Below are 6140 nucleotides of genomic sequence, written 5' to 3'. Positions count from 1 at the left end.
TGGCGCCGGATTTGTCCTTTAGGGCTTCTTTTTAAAAGTCCCCTTTTACTCCAAAATAGATATGTTATATGGTGTTACTTAACTTGGATGTTTAAAGTTCTGGACTTTTTCAGTAAACTCAAATTCATCTAGAAATGGTCTCTGTGCTGCCTGTATGTGTCTGTATGAGCCGGATTTTGTGACATCACAACTGGTTTGGAAGCCAATCATTGTCCAATATGCAATTACACACATGTAATGTGGACACTTGAAGCCCTCAGTCCACATACACCGAGAATTGAAACTTTTTATCATAGATTTTGGCTATTTAGTTTATCAAACTTCCTTTGTTGACTAAGACAGGCCTTTTATGAGATAAGCCTTGAAGAACCATATCTGACAAATGATTTGTACACGCCTCATGTCATGTCAGTCCTGTCGTCAAGGTGCAGACTATAGCGCCACCTGGTGGATTTGGTTAATGTCATTCAAATATGTTTTACAGTAAAAAAAAATTAAGGTTATTGTTACTTAATAATACAATTACATTATACACTAATGGAATTGTCGTATGGGTTATCTAATAAGTAGGCTTTTTTTTTTAAATGAAACAAAACCATGTTGTGGCATGGGTAGACTAATAGTCGGTACCACAGCTTGTAAAGCTTGTTTAAAACATCCGAATTCATTGACAACGACTACATACAGAGGATGTTTAACGGCTTGTGGTGAATTCCACCAAGTCAGCCACATTCCGCCTTTACTTGTGGCGTTGAGGAGGAGCTCAGTTGTTTATTCATTCACGTCAGCCCCTCTCGCCTTCCCTTCCCTCCTTCCTGCTACACACAACGGGGACCCACCGTTCTAACTGTTTTCCCCATATTGAAATTAACCACAATCACGCCGCCACCATAAACCGATTTTGGAATCAGGTGAGTTGTAATTTTATGTCTCTTCCTTTTGACGATAAACGAGGAAATGGATATGTGCCGCTGGAGCGTTGACTTGTCCGGCCCGGCGAGGCGGAGGAGTGTTTCAACCGTAACTTATTAAATTCCTCCTGACCAGGCGAGAAAATGTATGCGCGTTATGTCTGGCGATTTTACTGCCTGTGCGTTTCGAACGGGTGTCTTTCGGTGCGGTTTTCACGCTAAACTGAAACAAATGATCGATGTAGGTCAGCAACTACAGGCAAAATGTCGTCTTTTCTTTTTTTTTTTACTTCCACATTCTCTCATGCCACAAACAGATGGCGTCGAGAGGGGGATGGAGAGAATGGGGAAAGAGACGCATAAAGGAGTAGGGGCTACACCAGGCCACATTAGCCCGGGTCTGCCCATCACTATTCCGTACTCTGCACATACAGCAGAACCCACATCTTCATGCCAGGACACGGGAGGCCGAGATGTCTTGCTAGGCCTGTCTTGAACAAAGTTTTTTGCTGTTAAGTTGTCGGGCCTTTTTCTTTTAAAGATACAGCGCGAATGGTTTAATTTGAGCAGGCACAAGTGTTCACAATCCCAATGTTGTAGAAAGCTCGCCCCGTGCAGCTTTTGGTGTATCGTGCATTCGAGACCACATTTTGGTCACAACCCAGTGCAGAAGGGCTATTTTTGAAAATGTTCTCAAAGCACCGGTAAGATGCACTGCACCAGAAAACCTGTAGCCCGGGCTGCTTCCTCCTGAAGGGGAGACAGGCCACCACCAGTTGGTGGACTCCAGACTGGCTGTCGGAGACCATTGATAGGCCACAGGTACAATCCACTGCACTAATAAGGGCACTCCATCTCACACACTGACTGTCCAAGGATGTTAAGGTCCTCTGGCTGTCTGGCTTTGCATATATATGCTACTCTCATTTTGGACTGCTTGAGTGCCATTGCATGTATTTAAGTACCACGCCAGAACGAGTAATAACACTGCTGACCTCTTGCATACCTGCCATGCAGTGTCTACTCATGAAATGTGGATGGTGCATTGCATGCAGCAAGGCAGCTGCATACTGTGCATACCACTTGGCAGCCTGGAGCCTATAGATGTGCTCCAATGCAGTTCTGTGTCAGTGCATTTCAGTGGCTGGCAATAATTAAAAAAAACATCCTCCCCCTGAGGTCTATGGGTCATCTGATTGACTGTCATTTAAATGGAAATATTCAAATGACTCAGCATTGTACGACCAAAGTATCAACCCCATGCAGATCTTACTTTTCTCAGTGCAGATCTCACTGTTTGAAAGTGACCCATTTCTGCTGTCAGTTTGAACAGATGTGCGTCCTGAAATGACAACTTGACTTAACTGATTTTCATCTCAATCCCCCAGGGAGTGCAGGGCGTCAACCATCTCTGTCCAACTCACCTTTCTCTACTGTTACAGTAGCCCGTTGTCGGGAGATCCTATTTCTTTGTAGCTCTTAGACTGAGCATCCACTGTCATTTTTGGCCATCCTTCACGCCTTATGAGTGTTGGTCAAGTGATGCTGGCCTGTTATTTTCTCACTGTAGAGTCCACCTCTACCTCTGTCTTTTAAAGAGTGCATTTATTAGCTCTCGCTGTGCTTTTTCCTTGAACTGTCCAGCAGCTCCAGTGAATTCTTATGTGAAGTGTTAGCTACATCGTTGATTGGGGTGCTCTGCCTCCATGAATTCACTTTTGAGCCTCTTTGACTTGCGCTGTTTGATGTTAACCTCTCCAGTCTGTTTTTGCTTGAAGGCATCTCGCCTCATCTTACTTTGCAAACTTGCTGTCTATCAGCTGGCTGCTATATTTGTTGTCTTCTGTGTTAACCTTGTGTTAATGGTGTGTCTAATCTTCTCTGCTTACGGCTGAAAATATTGGCACCCATGCACATGTAAAATACCGGACAAAGTAAGTAGACATTTACAATAGTAGTTTTTCCCATTATTAACAGCACATTAACATATTCTTTTAAAATAAATCAGAAAATAAACAGAAATGGCATCGACCAAAATCTTGACAGAATAACTGCTGTCAATCACTGCCTTTAGACCTCAATGACATTTCTACACCTCTTTACTGGTAGTTTGTCCCTCTCTTTTGTAAACTGCTCTCCAGTCTTCAGATTTAAAGGGGGCCTTCTTGCTGTTTTCACATCTCTCCACATGTTTTCAAAGGGATTTAGATATGGTGTCATTGCTGGACCGCTTAAGACAGTCCAGTGTTTTCCTGTTGGCTTTTTGATGTGTGTTTTGTGTCATTGTTCTGCTGGAGGACCCATGACATTCTATGGAGCTTTGTGACACCGGGTGGAACATGGTTCTCCATATATACATTGGTAATCTCCCGATTGCAGGATGCCACTCACAGGTTCAAGGTGCCCAGTAACAGAGGGAACAAATTAATCCCAAAACATCAGTGACCTCCTTCATGTTTGACCGTTGGTACAGTGTTATTATCTTAAAGGACTTCATTTGTTTCTGTAAGTTAACATAGGCTAGAGGTTATGTGATTTACCCAACAGCTCGGATTTGGTCTCATCTGTCATTCCGATATTCTCCCAGAAACAGTTTGGCATGGTTAGTTGGTTTTGGCAAACTCCAGCTTTCTCTCAACAGCGGGGTCCTCATAGGTCTTCTACCATAGACCATTTCATTAAGTTGGCAATGGATGGTGCAAATTAAACCATTTGTATCATGTGTATGAAGGTCAGCTTGAATACATTTTGCAGTTGTCCAAGGTTCTTTCTCTACCATTCAAACAATACTTTGCTCTTGTTTCCTCTTCCAGGGATGTTGGCTAAAATACCAAGGGCCTTATATAGTGAGGGGAAAAAAGTATTTGATCCCATGCTGATTTTGTACGTTTGCCCACTGACAAAGAAACGATCAGTCTATAATTTTACTGGTAGATTTATTTGAACAGTACAGACAGAATAACAACAAGAAAATCCAGAAAAACGCATGTCAAAAATGTTATAGATTGATTTGCATTTTAATGAGGGAACTCATTTTTTCCCCAACACTTTACTTCTTGACAACAGTACAAAATGCAAGGATGCCAAATCTTCGGCCTTGACTGTTGAAAGACTTGTGATTTTCACATATTGTGCTCAGTGATGAATGATAAAGTTATTGTGTTTTGGTGTTTGATCATATTTACTTAATTTGTAGTGTTGAAAAATTAGATGATAGAATAGCATTTGACATTATGTAAGATGATCCGTAACTTCATTTGATAATAGTCTAGTGAACAATTGTCAACCTTAACAAAAAGCCCTGCTAAGTTCTCAGCAATTGAGGCTTGTACTTGTGTCTGCCAAATGTATTTCTCCAAGTTTAACAGTTAATTTTTTTTGGTCAGCTTGAGTTGTACAGTGATGAATGAATTTCCCCAAGTTTAAATCGATAATGTGTTATTACACTGCTGCTGCCACTGCACAATTTGTATGCAACCCAAGAGATCTTAAGCCGGTCGTCCGTGGATCATCAGCAGCAGGGATGGCTGTGTTGTAGACGTCCAGCAGAGCCAAACAGAAAAGCACATCAGGACATCCACAATATGCATAAAACGGAACCACTCATCTTAACAGACGCTAAAAATTAGACACACCTCTTGTAAATGAAGATAAATGAAAATTAGTTGTTCTATTTTTCTCTCTCCGTCCTTTCTTTTTCATGGTGTGGGTAGGAATATAGCTGTGGCACAAGGTTTAGAATAGCTGATGATGGTGTCATCACATTGCAGCGCTCGGCTGTGCTGCAGGCAGGGTTAAAAAAAAAAAAAAAAGAGGCTGATGTTTCTGGAAGCACAAAGGCCTAATGTGTAGTGCCTGTTGGTTACAGCCATGCTGAACGACCTCCAGAGTGATGTACCACTTTGTTTGTACGAGTAATGTGTTGGCCTATTTGAACACCACGATACTTGAAAAAATTAGGCCTGCAAAATTGAATTGTTGATAAATGACTTGATGGGTTGGCATGTTTGAATGTTTCACTAATAACACAACTGTCACACGTTATCTCACTGTTGGACTATGTGAATTCATATGATTGTAAATAAGATTGTAATTCAAAGCAAAAACAGTCTTGTTAACTGTTATCACTTGGGAGAAATAGAAGTGTTGGTGTTTAGAGACAATGGGCAAAATATGTTCTAGATTTAATCTAGACTCACCTGTGTCACTTTTGGACAATTTGAGAATAATATTCAACAATATAAAGTTTATTCTCCGCTACAGCTGTGTCCCACCGCCTCGGTTTCATTCACCACTGAGTCTGACGTAATGTCCTGCCCAAAACACTATGGGACTATCTTTTACTGTGCATTATGTTGAAAGTTTCTAATTTATGAAATATTTGGTTAAAGCATTCAAACTAAGTTTTGTGTTGGAGTTTTTAATGTTCCAAAATCTTCATGACTTAAAAACGTTTTTCACTGCATTTGCATAGCCTATCAGTTCCAAATAACAGGTGTTAACTAATAATAATTAAGATACCGAGAACAATCTGTATCAGCCCTGAAAAAACAATATTGCTTGATCCCTAATTGTGATAGTGTTAAGCAAAATTATAATTTTTGGTTAATGGTTTAAATTATTTAAATTATCAATATCCCTAGTCTCAACAACTATTGGATTGATTGCCGTAATATTTGACTTTCATGGTCCTCAGAGGATGTATCCTATTACTTTGACCCTCTGAATTTCCCCTCTAGAAAAAAATGGCGGCTGCAAAAGTTTGGGGACCCTGCAGAGTTTATAGCATGCACCGCCCCCTTTGGAAAGCTGAGACCTGACAGTGTCATGGATTGTTCTCTATCATCGTCTGGAAAGACCAGTTGATGTAAATCTTAAGGTTTTAAATGCCCAGACTCATCTGACCTTGCCCCAACAATCAGCACCATGAGTTCTTTGAAGCAGTTGTCTAGAAAACTGAAACTGAAAATAGTTGACACTCACAAAGCAGGAGAAGGCTATATGAAGATAGCAAAGCATTTTCAAATGGCCATATCCAGATGCAGACAGAACTGCTCGCAGGATTGTGAGAAAAGCAAGTCAAAACCTACGTTTGACTGAACGATCCATCCAGAAAGACCTGGCAGACACTGGAGTTGTGGTACACCACTATAATGGCGTTTTTCCACTGCTGGTAACAGCTTGCCTCGGCCCGCCTCGGCTCGCCTCGGCCCATTATACTTCCGTTTT

At 41.2% G+C, this 6140-nt stretch overlaps 1 protein-coding gene across 1 annotated transcript in view; it reads left to right on the top strand.

The window, feature by feature from the left end:
- Positions 1 to 655: 655 nt before the first annotated feature.
- The window catches only part of LOC117947375 (zinc finger protein 710-like), a 30088-nt gene continuing 24603 nt past the window's right edge, over positions 656 to 6140 (top strand). The window contains exon 1 of the mRNA XM_034877486.1: positions 656 to 911. The gene's annotated coding sequence lies outside the window, so the exon portion shown is untranslated. The remainder of the gene's footprint in view (positions 912 to 6140) is intronic.

This window comes from Etheostoma cragini, chromosome 1 (genome assembly GCF_013103735.1).
Source record: "Etheostoma cragini isolate CJK2018 chromosome 1, CSU_Ecrag_1.0, whole genome shotgun sequence".
Lineage (NCBI taxonomy): Eukaryota > Metazoa > Chordata > Actinopteri > Perciformes > Percidae > Etheostoma > Etheostoma cragini.
Note: the sequence above shows the minus strand (reverse complement) of the source record. Positions and strands in the feature narration are given on the sequence as shown.